At 53.4% G+C, this 18,007-nt stretch overlaps 1 protein-coding gene across 4 annotated transcripts in view; it reads left to right on the plus strand.

Moving 5' to 3' along the window:
• The window catches only part of TSPAN18 (tetraspanin 18), a 180,834-nt gene that overhangs the window by 137,526 nt on the left and 25,301 nt on the right, over positions 1-18,007 (plus strand). For 2 of the 4 annotated variants that reach the window (XM_068554706.1, XM_068554707.1), the window contains exons 2-3: positions 999-1,140; positions 17,816-17,897. The gene's annotated coding sequence lies outside the window, so the exon portion shown is untranslated. The remainder of the gene's footprint in view (positions 1-998; positions 1,141-17,815; positions 17,898-18,007) is intronic. The other 2 variants (XM_068554708.1, XM_068554709.1) reach the window with 1 other exon arrangement.

Here is an 18,007-nt window from a genome sequence, read left to right on the forward strand (position 1 = left end):
AGGGCGGTGGGCAGGGACAGGGTGGGCGCCCAGGACAGCCGGCCTGAGCTGGCAGCAGTGGGTCAGCGTCGGCGTGGGGTGGTCTGTTCACTCCTCGGCCTCCAGGTCCAAGGCCAAACTTGAGGTCTCTTCCTGAGTAGCTCCACATCTTCCTTGGACTCCTGCCTCATTTCTGCGAGCCCCCAACACCAGCGAATTTTCCCCAGAGGCCTTACTCAGGCCCTCCTCACCTACGTGATGTAGTTAAAACAGCCCACGATGGAGCCCCTGCCCACCTGCCTCTGTCATCCTGGGCAGTCTGGGCATCTGGGGTCCCTGGGGGAATCCCAGAGCCTTGTGGATGGAGCAGGGGGACACAGTGACCACCGGAACCATCGTCACCTTGGCTGTGAAAACAGGACAGGGTGTTCCGTTTCCTTCATGGCCCCTGTGAAGTCTGTTAACAGCAATTATGAAGTTATGGCGAATTCCCAGTCCTCCTAATTAGTGTTAATACGGGCTGGGTGAGCTAGTCATGGGAAAATAGATGTCTTTGTTTGCGTTCTCGAAATTAGACCACTGCTTCTGCCTTTAGGTGTGATTCAGCTGCGTTCTATTCTCTCCCCCCATCTCTTAGTCCTATACCCGGCATCGTGAACGTACACATGGTGTACATGCCCGCCGACCATCTTATTCACTGTGTGCACACACATATACACGTACACATACGCACACACACAGCAGCACAACAGACTACAAGTCTTTGGATGCTGGATTAAGACATCATTTTGCAAAGCAAACACCAAAAACCAAAGAGCATTTCAGCCATGTTCCCGGCGCTCTTTGGCGATACCATTGGAAGTCCCCTCTCCCATGCCGTACCCCGACCCCAGAGACCCCCGTGCACCGGCCTCCCCAAATTAGACCGTATTAACAAACCATTACGTGTTCCAATTAGCATGGCAAGTGAACCTGGATGGCTGAGCAGGGTAATAACGCTCTCCTCTTGCTGTTAACAGGCCGAGGCACATTTCCCTAGGAGGGAGTCTCCCCCCGTCTGTTGGAATAATGAGATCTGTGCAAGGCTCTCTGCCATCTGAGTCTGAGGCCATCCTGGAGGAGGTTCCCTTTGGACCAAGCAGGAGGGAGGCAATGAGTGAGGTGATGAAACTAATATTTATTGTGCAGTGTTGGCTGTTGAGCCTATGCTAGGATCTTCTACCTAGGATGGTGCTTTTTCAACTGAGTTGTGGGTACTCACAGGGCCTGGGGTACTCCTCCCCAGGCCAGGGGGTACACAGAATCTCAGGATTAGCCCTGCGTGTCCTAATGGAACATCAATACACTCAAAGATTTGGAAGATTTTAATGCCTTATTTTTATATTAAAACAACTGTGGATATACTTTGCAATCAAATGAAAAAATACATATAGATGGCATGAATATGTGAGGTGAAACAGGAGATTTCCAGGCAATTATGCTCTTCCACTTTCTTCTCTGGGCTGGGCCCGCAGATTTCCAGATGAGTGGGGATAACAGGATTCCTTCCATAGCCACTGCAAGAACTGAGGAGGGAGAGTTTGTGAGGTTCTAAGCCATAGCATAATGCTGTGTGATGTTGGGCAAGCCACTACACCTCTCTGATCCTCCCATCCCTGAGCAGCACAGTGGAAATGGTAATAACACCTCCTCAGGGCCAGCTTCACAGGTATGCAACCTGGGCAGTGGCACAGAGCCTTGCATTTGGTTTAATGCTCTGCTGTTGCCATCTTGAAAGTCTTAATAACTTTTGAATAAGAGACGCCTCATTTTTACTGGGCCCCACAAATTCTGTAGCTGGTCCTTCATCTTCTGATAGCGTTTTAGCAAGAGTTAAATCAGAAATGTGTGAAAGAGGCCCATGCAGAGATTGATTCCTCCCTCCCTCTCTTCCTTCTTTCCTTCCTTCCCCAAACGTCCATTGAGCACTCACTCTGTGGCAGGTACTGTACCAGATGCTGGGATTCAGCAATGAGCCAGACAAAGTTGCTGCCTTCCTGCATTCAAGGGAAGGAGGCAGAAGAAAAATAACTGGAAGAGAACTTTGTTGGAGATAAGCATCAACAACAAGGGGATAGATGTGACTGGGGAGAGGGACTATTTTAGGTTGTTGGGGAGCAGGGTTGGGGGTGGTCAGGGAAGATCTCCCTGAGGAATTTGATCAGAGACCTGAATGAAGTGAGGAATATGCTGTGTGGAATATCAGAGGGAGAGAGAGTCCCAGGCAGAAGGACCAGCAGGTGCAAAGGCCCCGAGGTAGGCGTGTGCTTACCACGTGGAAGAGATCAGTGTGGCTATAGCTGGCTGGAGTGGGGTGAGGGAGGAGGCGGGTGGTCGGAGATGAGCTCAGTGAGGTGTGGGGGGCCTCGTAAGCTGTTGCGAGGATGCGATGGGGGTAAGTAAATGACTGGGGGGTAGACGATTCCTTCAACCAGAGCTGGTTGTTTCTGGTCCCCCGTGGTTAGTTAGTACCTGGAGGCCAGAATGACGGGGGGAAGGATGAAGGTGTCCCATTATCCTCTGGAAACCCAGAGACAAGCTGTCTCTGGGCAGGAATGAGTGGCAGCCCCTCTGCTGTTGGTGAGGGATGACTCCTGTCTTAGCTCTCTTCCTCCTCCAACTGGACAAGAGCTGTCCTGGTCCCAGGGCTGTGAGGCTCCATCTCTGGCAAGCTGTGTGCAATCAAAAGGCCAACCCAAAGGCACCCCGACGGTATCTGTGCCAGAAGAGCCCCCAAGGCGGCCACTGCGATGCATCTTCATAAGCTTTGTCCCCTTCCTCCAAATGAACTCCAAGATGTGTAGCATGAATACCAGGGAGCGGGGCAGCCAGACAGCCTCAGTCTCAGGTCCGGAGGACAGAGCTGGAAGCTGTCCCGTGCTGGCTAGTGGTTATACACAGACCCCTACTCCCTGCCAGTGGCCTCAAGGCAGAGGACCACAGCTTCTCCTCCTCCAAGCTTTGTGACCCTGGGGAAGGGGTGTCCCCTCCCTGGGACCCCATCTCCTCATCTGTAAATAGGGATACTAATAGTGACATGAGGATTAAACGAGAGGGCAGCCGAAGCACACAGAACATGGGAAGTGTTCCCTCCCTGGGACTTTTTGGGAGTTGGGGCCCAACCCGAGTGTCACCTCTGAGACTCTGCAGCTGGCCACAGCCCACCTGAGAAGTGAACTGCAGAGGGCGAAACCATCTGAAGACCAGCGCATAACGCTGAAACCCTTCAGAATATGCTGTGTGACTGGGGGCAGGTCCTCAGAGCCATCATCTTTAACATGGAAGAGACAGACTCTAGGACCTCGGGGGACCCTCAAGCCTTGACGTTCTCTAAGATGGGAAAGTGATGGAGTCCTCCGTGACAGCCCATCCACCAGGACACCACTCCACTCTGGTTGGGGGCAGCAGACTGAAGGCCCCACATACACCTGATGGCCCTAGAGGGACGGGCCTGCAGGCTGGAGGCTCTGGCTGTCAGTCCTTCTGCAACAGGCCTAGGGCTCCTGCTACCACAGATGGGAGAGGGGGCAGTGTCAGGCTGTTGTTACAAGCCTGGACTCTGGAGCAGCCCTGTGCTTTCTAGCTGTGTGGCCTTGAGCAAGTGACTTAACCTCTCTGAGTTGTCACAGCTGAGAAATGGGGGTAATAAGAGCATCTACCACATAGGGTTGCAAGAGCCAGTGAGAACCGTGTGTGGCCCATGCAGCTCTGTAGACATGCAACACATTCTTATTGTTTGTTCTCTCCTGGTGAACTGGTTCCGCAGATGAGGGCGGGGTCCCTCCTTCCCAGGTCCTGGCTTCTCAGACCCCTGCCACCCTCTGAACCTCTGCCACTGCCCCTGAGGGCCAGTCCCCTCCACGAGCGGCTCGGCTGGGCAGGTGTAACCTCATGACAAGGACAAGACATCCTGGGAAGAAAGGGTTTCTTTGAGCATCACTGATGATGTCGGGCAAAGGATCCCTAAGTCCATATTTTGGAGGGACAGGGGGCCTTAAAATGGTGTGAGGTAACTGAAAAGTAGCAGAGAGAAGGGCACAGCCCTGGGCGTTAGAATGCACACAGGTCAGCCCTAATCCTAAATCCTTCAGGGTCTTTATCCTCGTTTTCTCCTCCATGAACCAAGGGTATTATACCTTGCAAGGTTGTCAGAAACCTTCAGTGGGATGTATGTGAAAATATATATTCTCCACCCAGGGCCCAGCAATGCAAGCGGGCCTTTACAGAGGCCCCGCTGTATGCCAGGCCCTGTTCTAATCATACTCCATATTTCATTCATCCCAGTTGACTGGGAGGCACTGGTTGCCCCAGGGCACAGCTAGGAGGTGGCTTATCCCCACCCCCATTGCCTCACTCGGGGTAATGGATCCAGGATTTTCTTTGGGCTTATCTCTTACTGGAACATTTACCTTGGAAAGTCCAATATGAGGCCTCTACAGAAAATGTCTCCCACAGGATCTGTTCTCCAATAACATTTACTGTTCAGAATTACACCCAGGAAGAGACAGTTGCTGGAGTAATGGCCTGAGGCAAAATTCAGAACTATCTGGCCAACACTCACCTTAGCTCCCGGTGCAGCCCTGCTGCCTAGGTCTGCCTGGATGTGACCCAGGTCTGCACAAGCGGTCAGGGACCTGGTGGCTCTGGAGTCACCTTCGAGGAGCTCAGAGGTGCTTGCTCAAGGTCACGTGAGCGCCTGGGGATAGGCTCAGACTGGAGCCCAGGATGGCCTCATCCTAAAGCCTGCTCTGTACACCCACCCCCCTCCCCATCCCTGTGGGGTCCCTGGGAAACCCCAACCTTGCCCCTTGAACTTGCTGAGTCTTCCTCTTTATTAATTATTGGGCAGCCAGGGGGAAATGAAACACCCGCCACGTTCTTCCTTTTCTCAGCAAGGAGGCTCCCCCAAGATCCCTCTGCCCCAGCAGGGCGCCGGCAGTCCTGAGGCTGCCTTGGGCAAGCAGGTTTTGTACAATGGTTCACACGTGCAGATCCTCTAAAGTAAACGTGGCCACTGCCCGCTGGGGGTCACACTCCCAGGGTAGGGCTAGGGGATCTACGTCCAGGACCCCGATGAGGTGGGGTTTAAGAGAAAATGGTTCCAGCCGCCATAAGCTGGTAGCCTTCCACCCCTGCAGGAAGCGGTCCCAGTAGCGTGTGTGTATGTCTCTGTGTGTGTGCACACATGTGCACGTGCATTCAGAGAGGGGAGAGAGCGCAGACAGAGTTGAGACTTGGAGATGGAGAGGCAGAGGGGAAGCCCGGCACTCAGGACCCGAGACAGAGAGGGGGGGCTTAGTCCTGCCACAGAGCCAGCTGGTAGCCGTGAAGTCCACAACTGAATCCAGATCCCTGGACCTTTTATCCTTATATCCTCTGGGGTTGCAGAAAGAGTACCAATTTGCCTGATTGGAGCCTGGCCTGAAGTCCCCTCTGATAGGTCTCTTCTGAGCACCCCTCCCTGACAAAATAGGGGACACACAGGCAAGTGGCACCATTGCTGTGTGTGCTCTGCACGGCAGCTGAAGCGCGTGTGAGTGGCTGTGTGGCCTCCTTCACCGCCACGCTCAGACACACCCTAAGATTGGCGTTCACCAGGGGCGAGACCACCTGCCCTCCGCCCCCAGTGTCCTTGTTCCATCGGGGCCTTCTTAAGCCCCGACCCCTTTATTTTGCTGACATTTAGCTCTGGAGGCTACAGACTGGGCTGTGTTTACATTTTTAAATGATGAGGGCTGCTCATCAAATATTCAGGCCACCATTTCCATTTCTAAAAGGACAGTAAGTGAGTACTCTCCACCCGAAGTGGAGCCAATGACACCCAGGTGTTTGCTCAGCATTGGTGCCGGGAGCCACAAAACTGTGGATGAGCAAAAGGCGTGGCTTCCAAATGAACAACAAAAGCTTCCACTTCTAGAGCTTTCCGTGGCAGCACAGTCCCATCCACATTCACAGGACCTGCAAGATCGCAGGTTCGTTGAGGCTCAGAGGATCCAAGGCCATGGAGGTAGCGAGTCGGGGAGACAGTTCCACCCAGCCATTCTGATGCCTTTGGCCACTCTGCAAGCTGCCTCTGCAGAGAAGCCCCGGAGGCCGGCAGGTGGCAAGTAACTTGCTCGACGTCACATGGTTAGTTAGCACCAGAGCAAGTTCCAGACCCTGAGCCCCCAGTTCCCACTGCAACACTCTTTTCTAGTGGGTTTCCTAATTCTGGAGAGCTCCATGGTTTGCCCCACAAACTTCGGGACATCTTAGACACCCTCTAAGTCCAGATGCTGGAACTACCTGCCTGGGTCCAAATGCCAGCCTAATAGCTGTGTGACTCAGGGCAAGTTAATTTACTTCTCTGTGCCTCGGTTTCCTCATCTGTAAAATGAGCATACTAATTGTACCCACTTCATAGATTATTGTGAATTAAAGGTTAATAGATAACGAAGCGTTTAGAACGGTGCCTGACACATAGTAAGCACTCTGTAAGTGTTAACTCTGATCATCACCACCATAGCCACCCTGCTCCCCTCCCCAGGGATGCGGAAGCCATGACTGGCTCAGATCCACCCAAACTGCACACCAGACTCCCTGCCCCTTCTAACTGCTATTGGGCCTCAGCAGAGAAGAGAAGAGGCCTTCCAGGCACAGCAGACTAATCCAAGGGCACATCCTTGGCTTGTAATGTGCTCTGCATGGGTCATCTGTCATCCACTAGAGCCTCAGAGAGGGGCCAAGCCTGCAGCAGGCAGGCTGCCCAGGGCTGCCCAGACACTACCGGCCCATTAGATGAACAAAGTGGGGCTTTCTGCCCCATTCTACAGATGGAGAAACCAAGGCCTGGAGAAGTTTTATTTTTTATTATTAGATATTATTTTGTCAAAAGGAAATAGAAATTCTCTCCTGGGGCTCTGTAAGATCCAAATACTTGCTTATCCCTACGGCTTCCTGGTGGGACTGCCAGCATCCTTCCTGGCCTGTAAATCACTGATGTTTGGTGGCACTGGTGAACAGGCTTCTGTGGAAGGATGAAGCACTCCCTTTGTCCGAGCCCGGTTCCTGTCTCTGTCTAAGCCCAGCCCTTTCCCTACCCCCACCCCTGCCCGCATCTTTCTTTAGGGCTCCTAGGAGCAGCTGGGATGATTTTTTATGGGGAGGAAAAAAACCAGGTTTCTCTGACTCCTGCCTGTTCGTCTACTCAGGCCCCGGCCCCAGATCTTCCTTTTGATTCATTTCCTCTCAGGATCTTCTCAAGCCAGGCAGGACTCTCAGTCACGGTCTCTCTGCTTTTCCATTGTTTTTCCTCCTTAACTCGAGCTCCAAATACCTGTAGTCATTCCTCTCATGGCAAGGGGTTGTGGCCTCCCTAAATCGGGCCAGGTGACTAGAATGAATTGTAGTTGCCCCGGGAAGACCCAGTGTCTCTAATATTTACTACCAAGCAAATGTAAGTGGGGCAGTGCGCCCTGTGGGCGTAAGGCTCGGGGCGGGGCTTGGCTTCTGTTCTGGGGACAGTTCCTGGTCCCTGGGGAATCGAGGGAGCCTGCCATGGGGTGGAGGACGCTCTGGGAAGGAGAGGACAGCCTCACCAGTCTGCTCTCAGCACAGGAAAACTCCTTTCTGGGGAGGGAGGATGTGGTTGCCTCTGCGTGGGGGTACTCCGGGATCACCCAACTTTGAGACGCCCCCATCCCCCATGCTGCACCAGGGCATCACTCAGGCAGGAGGGAGGTGAGCCAGGGCCAGTGCCGTCCCCTCGCTGAACACTGACAGGCTGAGATCCAAGGAGGCTCACTGCAGACAGGAGAAGACAAAGTGAAATCCATGGGACATGGATAGCACCTGGTGTAGCTCAAGGAGCCGTGCAATCAGCAGCATATACCTGGGTTGAAGCCCAGCTCCAATGGGAGCTGTGTCATCTCAGGCAAGCTCCTTAACTCCTCGGGCCCCACTCCCCATAAAATACTACAGTCATCTCTGCTCTGCTTGCCTTGCTGGATGGCTATGAGGATCAAGCAAGAGCATAAAAACAGGAGGGCTTTGGGAGCTGTAAAGCAGAGTATGGATGTCAAGAGTTGCATTGTGATTAATGTAAAGCAGGAGGGAATTTGGTTAGATGCCAGGAAGAACTTCCCTACTTCAGGAGGAGACATCAGAATGAGGTTATGGGGATTGTCCTCCTTCCTGAAGATCTTTAAGAATAAGATCAGATCAGTCTGGCTGTTTAAATTAGTCTTGAGGTTGGCAGAGGCATTGGCCAAATGACTTTGGATGTCGTTTCTATCTTTCTCCTGACACTATAGTCAGTCAGTTCAATCAGGCAGAAAGCGACCAGAGGCCACATCTGTGTGAGTGTGTGTGCCTGTGTAAGTACCTATGTGTGTACCTATATCTGTCTGGATGTCTATACGAGTGTCTGTATTATACGTTTGTCTGTGCATGCGTCTGTGTGTCTGCAAGGCTGTGTCTACGTTGTTGTCCATGTGCCCATGTCTTGTGTGCAGAGCAAGTTGCTGAAGCCAAAAAACCTCAAGGCGACTCATCTTTATTACTAAGTAGTTGGAAGGATTTCCTTTTGCCGCCCTATCCATCTTGGGAGGATGTGGACAAAGCACCAGGGTGAAAAATGATTTTAAATTTGATCTTTATTTGTTTGTTGTTGTTTTTGTTATACAACTTTCTAAATTTGGACTAAGAACTAGATGAAGAATACCTGCTCTGGAGTGTCCTGCTGAGGCTGGAATACAGGCTTCCCCACTTCCCTGTGATCTTGGTGTCTGACTTCCCCTCTCGAGGCCTCAGTTTCCACATCTGTGAAATGGGGGCGCCTCCCTCACAGGGTAGTGGTGAAGATTAAGTGAATTAGAGCCTGTAAAGCCCTTAGCACAGTGCCTGGCCCTTAGAAAGGACTTCACACAGGCCCGCTGTTACAGGTATTAGCTATCAGCGATGTTTCTGGCCTGGCTCCTGATAGATGTAGCTAAAAGAGCACTGGCTGTGGAGCCACCCAGCCTTGGGTTCAAGTTTGCCACTCAGCAGCTGTGTGGCCTTGGGCAACTCACTTCACCTCTCTGATCCCGGTTCTCAGCTGTAAATTGGGAACAATAGTATGCCTGCCTCATAGGATTATAGTGAGGCTCAAAGGAGAGAATGTAAGACCTTAGCATAGTGTCCGCTGCACTGTAGGCACTTAAGAAAAATAGTCCACCTGCAACAGAGATTCCCCTGGACCCTCTCCCCTCTCACTACCCCCACAGTGGAATTCCGTGTCTCACCCACTGCCTGGGATCCTGTTTTATCCTTTCAGACACTAAGCACAGCAACAGAAGCCAGGAGCCCTAGGCACCCTTCTCTGATGGGGCTCATGGGGGAGGGGGCTGCTCTGGCAGGAGCTGCCCGGGCTCCCCGCCCCCTTACCCCGGTTCAGACCTGTGCCCTTTCCCACCCAGTTCCCAGGGCCCCTTAATACCCGCGAAGCCATTAAATATTTAAATTGGGCTGTGTGGCAGCCAGGTTGCCCCAGCAACAGCCCTGCATATTTTGGGATGGATTACCAAGTCTTTCAAAGGGTCTCCTGCTGCTCCAGCCCTAAGAAGGATGAAACGTGGGAAGCGAGAGCGAGTGGGAGGGAGGGCTGGGGGCTCCTGCTCCCCACCGAGGCTTATAGATGCAGTCACCGTGGGAAACAGCCAGAGGACTCGAGGGTCAGAGAGAGGGCAGGCTTCTCCCCAGTTTTCAAGAGTCTGGACTTGAATCCAGGACTCGTGCCTGCCAGCCTGTTCTCTTCACCTGCTTCCGTCTTGTGGGCCTGTTGTCTGGATTGGGGTCTGAACCCCAGTTCTGCTCTCACCAGCTGGGCCACCGAGGGAAACTTGCTCACCTTCCCTGGGCCTCCGTGTACTCCCGGGTAACTTGGGGATAATCCACCCATTTCAGATGATGTTGGAACAGTGCTCAGCATGGCTCCTGGCCCACGCAAAGCAGGAGCAGTTATTATATTGATAATATTCCATCCAGTACCCCCTGTGTGCCCTGAGGGGACTCAGAGGAAGTGGGAGACACAGCCTTGGCCACCAAAGGCTTATATCTGGTGGAGAAGGTCTGCCAGCAATGGTAAGTGCTGAGGATACATCCAGTGTTCCCTGGCCCTGTCCCCTCCAGTCCCGGTGTGAGTATACCGTGGCTGTGGCCGCTGAATCCACACTCACCTTTCCCAGGGGCCTGGCGTTGCCTGGGATGCGTTTTGAGGCCGGCCCCCAGCGTGTGGCAGGGAGCACCCAGGCTAGGAGTCTGGACTGTGCCATCCAGCCCTGACTCTGCTGTGTGTCCTTGGGCAAGTCCCTTCCCCTCTGGACGCCAGTTTCCTTGGCTGCAGGATGAGGGTGGCTCTGAGTCACTTTCTCGGGCAGCCTCCCTTTCCAGCCAGCACGGATGCACCAGCAAACCATAAGGATGGCCTATTCCGCCCCCTCCACTTCATCCTGTGAGTGCCCCCTTAGGAAGCGAGCCCGAGGCGATGAGGCCAGGCCTGCAAGTTCCTTCTGATCTCCACCTGGACTCTGCTCTTTAGTTCTCAAAGCACCTCCTTTCCTATATTTTATTCCATCTCAAACCCCTGGGGGAAACAGAAGAGACTGCTGCCTCTCTTCCCAGCCCCAGGCTCTCTCCAGAGGCAGGAGGGTTTCCAGAGAATTAAAATCCCCACTCCAGACACTCCAGACACTCCAGACACTCCAGACACGTGCTGGCTGGTCCCAGCGGGAGGCCAGTGGTGCGGAATCATTGTCCAGTTTTCCTCCCTTGGAGGGAAGGGGGGAGACGGGAGGCTGGGAGGAGGCCCTAAGCCACATGCTGGATGCTGGGTCATGTCAGAGAACCTGGGCTCTGGCTGCCCAGGGTGATGGGGGAGGGACGCTGGGCATCTGACTGGCAGACAGCCATTGGCTGGTTCCATGGTTACCCTCCTAGATTTGGGGAGCATGATTTTCAGCCTGCTTGGAGCCCTGACCTTCCAGATAGACCTCAGGGGGGGTGCTCACCTTGAGGTCTTTGAACCTGACAGTGTAGACCCCCCCCCCCAGCAGCCCAGTGATGGATCAGAAGGAAAGACCGACCGGTAGGGCCCTCCTTGAGCCCACAGAATCCAAATCTCAGGGCTGGAACCTGGAAGTTTGAGGGCTTAACAAACTCCCCAGGGGCTTCTCAGACTGGCTGGCTCCCTGGCCTCCACTTCCACCCAAGCTGGCTATTGCTGCCCTGGGCAGGAAAGTGGCCACGTGTGGCTATGGTCAGTTTAGGGTTCTGACACCCCTCCTCTTCCCTGCCCCTATGGTCCCATTTGCTCCTGCTGTAAACTTTCTGCCCCTCTGCTGGGGGTGGGGGCTGAGGGGAAAGGGCATCCTCTGTCTGGGGAGGGATGGAGATTGTTGAGTGACAAACTGGATTGATGAGCCACAGATGGGGTGGGGCGTTACCGTCAGGGATGAACTATGTCTAAGGCAGGAGTGCCTATCCCAGGGTCCATGGATGACATGGAACTCGAGGAACTGGTGAACTTGGGGGAGAAGATTATATCTTTGCTTTCACTAACATTTAACTGAAATTGAGCATTTCCTCCAACTATGATCACAGGCAACAAGCCATAGCTCCATTAGCTGTACTCGTAATGTTGCCATCAATAGATAGAAGCAGATACTTTCATATCACCCCAAAACTGTTGCAGATTTCAATAGTTATCAAATCTGTCACTAGATCTTGAATTTAATGGGTTGATAAAGAAGTATTTGCATATTACAAATGTTTTTTAAATATTCTCATAACCATATTTTAATATAATTGTTTTAATCCTATGTATTTTATTTTATGTAGGGTTGGGGGAAAAGTGAGAGACCCTTGCTAAGAGCTCAGCTCTGGGATCAGGCCAGGGGACCCCTGCAGCCTGGCTGAGTGACCTGAGGCAGGCCGCTCACCGTCTCTGAGCCTGGTTCAATCACAGGTCAGTGGGGAGCAGACCCACCTCCTAGGATTCTTGTGAGGATCTGTATGCCGTTAGTTCAAGGCCAGGTATAGAGTAAGAGATAACTAGCTGCAGGCTCTGGTTAGCATAAAGACTAACAAAAGCTTCCAGGAGGCCCCCTGGAGAATAATGAGACAGACTCAGCCAGGTGAAGCAGAGGTGTTGCCAGAAGTCACCGCTTCTTGTGCCAGGCTGGGTGGAGAACCCACGTCGGGGAGAGGGCTGCCTGGAGGCTGGGGACACAGTGACACTTCCTAGCACAGGAGGAGCCGCAGAGACAGTTCTACTGGCAGATTCCCCCAGACCCAGGTCCCCCAGGGCTGTGGGTTCCCCCCAAAGGCCAAGGGTGCTCACTAAATGGGGAATGAATGAAAGAACATAAAAATGAATGGAGTGTTTTCTGCTATAAATTGCCACAGAATAACGGTTGGCTGGGAGGGAGCTTGTTCTTTGCTGATCCAGAGAGGCCGTGGGGTGGACACTCTCTGGATCCCATGGAAGCAGCCAGGTTGCCCACCAGCTTTTGGTGGAAGGTGCAGAGCCTTCCCAGAGGCCTTTGCAAATGGGCCATCTCAGTGCAAAGGCAGGAGGATGGAGCCATGGACCCATCCCAGGAGGTGTCGGGGATGAGCGTCTTCTGTGGCTTGAGTCCAGTCCAGGTCCACGGGGCAGGGGGGCAAGGATTGTGGCAAGGGTCACTCTGGGGACCAGCAGCCCAGAGTCCCCAGGGCCACACCTCTGGAGGACGGCCAGGGCAGAAGGATGGGAATCCTGCTTCGTCCCAGCAATTTCTCCAACCTTGGGCCAGGGATTTCACCTCTCTGAGCCTCAGTTTCCTCATGTATAAAACAAGAGTGCCTATCTCCTGGGGTGGTTGGGAGGATTCTATAAAATAATGTGTGTAAAATGCTTTCAGAGGTCAAAATAAATTAAGATGTTCATCTTAGGGGGCTGCCTTGAGTGGTGGGAAGAGCAGTGGGCTTAAAATCAGGAGTTCCTGGTTCTGGCGCTGCTGTGTGACTTTGGGCCAGACCCTTCCACTCTCTGGCCCTCAGCATCCCCCAGTGTGAAAAAAGAGAGTTGGAGTCAGCCCTCACTAAGGCTTCCTTCTTTGAAGATTCTCTGATGGCAGAGGAGAGGGCTTGCGGCAGGAACACGCAGTGCCCAGACCTGGTTCTGCTCACAGACTAGAGACTGTGCTTTCCCAGACGCTGCAGCCACTCTGCTTCCAGTGTGGAGGCCGGGGAAGGCTGTCATTTAGGATCCGCTACATCCACCACAGGCTCTGCCCTCAGGAGCCTAATTAGATGTTATCCCCCATCAGCTGTGTCCATGTCCCCGTGTCCGTGCTATCACCAGGTACGCCAGGATTTCGGGCCAATTGCTTGTTTATGAGACCGTCTATCTTGAGATGAGGCCCAGCAGGCACCGCCAGCAAGCAAATAAGTTCTCCCCCCGCCCTCAGCTTGGAACCTGATGGCAAGAATCATCGTTATTCTGACAAGCCTCAGCCTCAAGTCCTGATGAAGGAACACTTGCGTCTTAAGAGTCAGGCAAACCTGAGTCAGTTCTGGCTCTGGGACCTTTCTAGCCCCTTGGAGCCTTAGTTTCCTCTTCTGTAAAAGGGAACGATGGTTATTTATCTATTGATAATTTGCAGATCTCTTTGGAGGATCATTATAGGTAGATGCCCATAACACAATGCCTTGCAGTATTCACTGAGGCTCAATAAGTGTCGGTCCCTGCCCTGTCCTCCACACACAGGCCCCCCAGCTTCTAGGCTCCCCCTGCAGCCCCACCAGGCAGTCAGCACTTGTCTCCCTTCCTGCCCGGCATGCCCTTGGTTGATGTGGCTCACACTCCTCTCTGAGTACCAGGTTATTAATTCTCAGTAGGCTCTAGTGAGTCCTTGAGGGAGGGAAGCCGCTGGTCTCCGTGCCTTGGACCCAGCCCAGTGCTGGCACTAGCAGGTGCCTGGCGTGCACAGGAAGGAAGGAACTGGATGTGCAGCCGCTCAAGTGCTTTTTCCTACACCATCTCTCAATCCACGCAATGACCCTGGGAGTTAGATCTGAGAATGCCCATCTCACAGATGGAGAGATGGAGGCTCAGGTGGTGAGGAAGCTGGCCCACGTCTTACAGCTTGTTGGGGGCAGAGCCGGTACTGGTTGGGACCCAGGTGAGGCCGCTCCCCTGGGACCCCCTGAGGCTCTGCCCTGCACCACAGCGCCCTCACCTGACCAGAGTGCAGACAAGACGTTTCTCGGCTCCCTCCAGCCCAGATCTACATGTGCTTCCTCCGATGGGGGCTTCTCCATCGCCTCTGTCCACCTGCCTTCTTTTCTCTCTCTCCAGAAAGCAGGCCCGGGGCCTGGGGGCGGTGAAAGTAAAAGGAGTGATTTATGAACTGAGCTGTTCTTCTTAATCAGAGAACCCCTCCTGGGCCTACTCTATGCAGATGGGACGGAGCCGCCATCTGGGGCAGTGGGAGAGACAAGATTAATAAAGCTGTCTGGCCCAGGCAGGGGCCTGCAGAGGAGAATGCAGCGGCGCTGCGTGACCTCACACCGTCTCTGCCCCTCTCTGGGCCTCAGGGCTCCCATCTGTCAAGGGATGGCAGGATGGGGTCATCCCCCAAAGGCCTCCAGCTGGCATGGGGGAGGATGCTAGCCAGCTCCCTGGGACGCTGCCTGGTTGCCTGACTCAGGGCAGAGCAGCATTCGGTTGGAAACTTTGGAGACCGAGGCATAGCACTCCCTCTTTCTGGTGTCCTCTCTCTTGTGCCATGTCCATGGATCGATGTCTTATCAGGTGCTCTCGTTTGGAGTCTAGCAGACTTAGGCCTGACTCATGGCCAGGTCTTACTAACCATGTGAATGAATCCAGGCCAGTTAGTTATATTCACTGAGCCTCAGTTTCCTCATCTGTAAAATGGGATAATAATGATACCGACCTCCTAGGTAAGATTAAATAAGAGGATGCAGGAGAAATGCTTAGCAGAGTCTGGTACATGGTAAATGCTCAATACTACTAGTTATTATTAGGCTCAATTATCACAAAATTGGAGCAACTAATTTGACTTTGGGGCCCTTTAAAGGAAAGATATTTATATGCATCCTGACCAAGCCAGATGTCCATGGTCTGCCCCACACTGACCTCCACTGATAACCAGTGAACATGGTTTGGGCATCCACCTATTTTCAATATATGAGGATGCTGATAATAATAACTCCCCATGGGAACAGTGTTTCCAAGTGTTTTCACATCATATCACTTCATTTCATGAATTCTTACAACCACCTTTGGCTTCAAAATTGAGAATCACAGTTTTCAGAGGAGAACCTAGCGTCTCAGGGAGAGTAGTGACTTTCTGAAGGTCTCCAGGGTGCTGGCCAAGGCAGGTGCCGTCCCAGGCTGTGCAGAAGCAGCAGCGATGGCTGAGCGGGCGGGCATCACCCCGGCCATCCTTTCCCAGCTTCCCCTTAATGCAGATCTTCACTGGGTCAGAAAACAATCAGGGAGGGGGCATCCTGGTGAAGAGGAGGTGAGGAGACGCTGGAGATTCACACGGAGTTCAGCACCTCCTCCCCGCCCCTGGGTGAGACTTCTGCATCACCCAGGCCTCTCATCCCAGCCTCACTGTCCAGAGGCAGGTGGTCTGTGTCACACTCAAGATGACCACCAGCCTGAGATGCTGGGCAGAGAATGGTGCTTTTGGGGCACCAGGGCTGGGATGGGGCAGGGGAAGAACGGGGGTAAGAGAAAACTATGACCCCGTCCCTGCTTCCCTGAGCCCTGGGGCTGGGTGTGGGGTGCATCTCCTGAACTAGACATTGGGGCTTCCATTCCTTAGGCCACAGAAACCCGAGCTCTAGGAAGGACCCTGAGTTGGCTTCATCTTGCCCTGTGAGCCATCCCTGGATAGGGTTCCAGCCCAGAGCTCCTTGGGCCTTGCCTAGACCCCGGGGGCTTCTCCCCCCAGATGTCCACCCAGGTGGCAGTGTCCTGCCTGGTAGTGACAGTGTCCTCCCTTCCCCACACCCTCGGGATCAATTTCAAGGGATCTGTCACTGTTCAGATGGGGCTGGGCTTCTGCCCTCTTCCCGCCTCCTGGCCCCCAACACAGTTTTTCTAACATCTTGCCTGGAGTTTTAGAAAGAGCCTCGAATCTCAGGAGGATGCAACAGCTTTGCCACAGTTAAGCCTCAGTTTCCTTCCATAAAATGGGGCAATAGTCCACCTTGCAGATCTGTCTTGAGGATTCACCATAATCCTATGAGTGAATGCAGCCCTTTCCATGAAAGCTAGTTTTGATTCTGACTGCTGGGTGTGGATTCTTGGTCCGTCACTTACTAGCTGTGTGATGCTGGACAAGTCACTTCCTTCTCCAGGTCTCGGTTTCCCCATTGTAAAATGGAGGTGATGGTATGATATCTACTTCCTAGGGTTGTTCTTGGCATTTAATGACCTCATGCATGTAAGCATATAGCCCAAAGCCATACAGCAGATACCGAGGCAGGCAGCTGAAGAACTTGCCACGTGTGTATGTTTAGGCTAAACAGGAGTGGGGTACCAGTTCCTGGGGCCTCAGAGAGCTCTCAGGAGGGCCACTTCTCCTGCCTTTCCCCACCTCTGCCCATCCCCACCTCTACATTCCCTCAAAATTTACTCCCCTGCACCATCCCCTTCCCGGTGAAAACTCCCTAACTGCCCCCAGTAGAGTTACACCAGTGGAGAGTTTGTCCTCCTTCCTGTGGGTCCCCAGCCCTATTGTCATCCCTTCCCTTGCCTCCCCCAATCTCCTACCCCCACTGCCACCCAAGTGTTGAGTTTGTGCTTGTTTGTATCTCCATTTCCTAACACAGCACCCAGCGCACAGTAGGAGTTGCTGAGCAGATGGGTGGAGGGATGGAGGGAGGGATGGAGGGAAGGATGGAGGGATGGAGGGAGGGAGGGAGAGGAATCTTTCACCTACCGCTCCTCATCCCCACCACTGATGAGAATGGGAAGAAATCTGAACAGGTACCCAAGACGCAGAAATTCCCCCTTCCTGCCCATGGGAAGGCCCACTGCAGCCCAAGCTCCCCCGGGCCTCAGATTTTCCCTGGAAATGTCCTCTAGCCCAGTGTTCGAGCAGGAGCCGGCTATGGAATTCCCCACACATGTGATAGAACAGGAGTCTCCATCTGGGCCCGTTTGACTGCTGAAATCACACCCTCATTTCCACTGCTGGGAGCTGGCAGTGGAAATGAGGAAAGGAGCCTTCTGGCAAATCCTTATGCAAAGCCTAAGGAACCCTTTCCAGCATCAAATTTCTCTCCCCTGGGAGTCAGAGTTTCTGGGGAGGGTGTTTGATTTACGGCGCTCTGCCAGCACTCTCTCTGCTGAGGCATCAGTGCAGGTGCCCAGGTAGCATCCAGGTGGCATCCAGTTGTACGGGCCACCATACCCACCCTCTCCTCCCAGTTCATCAGCCACATGCAGTAGCACGTCAGCAGAGCTGAAGCCCGTGCCAGAAACCACAAGTCTCTTGAAGATGTGGTTCCCCATGCGGCCCCAACAAGGGCACCCGGGAGCTGCCATCTGGGCGGAAGGCGGACATGGAGTGCGGGCCTCCCCAGCTGGAGTGCCCCAGGTGCTGAGAGCTTTTCATTAGCGCTAATGGGCCCAGATCAGCAAGGCACTGGCCCAGAATGTGCGTGTCCGAAGGGGGGTCGGGTGTTCATAAACAGTTTCTTGAATGTGGTTGCTCCTTATTGGCTTCCTAGAGTAACTGAAAATTTTCTCTTACAGGACAAGCTGGGCCAATAAAGGAAATATACAGGAACCCCTCTGACCAAGAGACTGTCCTGCTGACATCAGAAGAACTGCCCAGGTGACAAGTCAGCAATTGCTCCCCCCTCCCCGTCCCTGTGCACCCCTGTGCCATCCCCTGATACCATCCTGTCTCCCCAGCAGAACTTTCTCAGTCTGTCTGTCTGTCCC

The sequence above is a fragment of the Eschrichtius robustus genome, chromosome 11 (assembly GCF_028021215.1).
Source record: "Eschrichtius robustus isolate mEscRob2 chromosome 11, mEscRob2.pri, whole genome shotgun sequence".
Taxonomy (NCBI): domain Eukaryota; kingdom Metazoa; phylum Chordata; class Mammalia; order Artiodactyla; family Eschrichtiidae; genus Eschrichtius; species Eschrichtius robustus.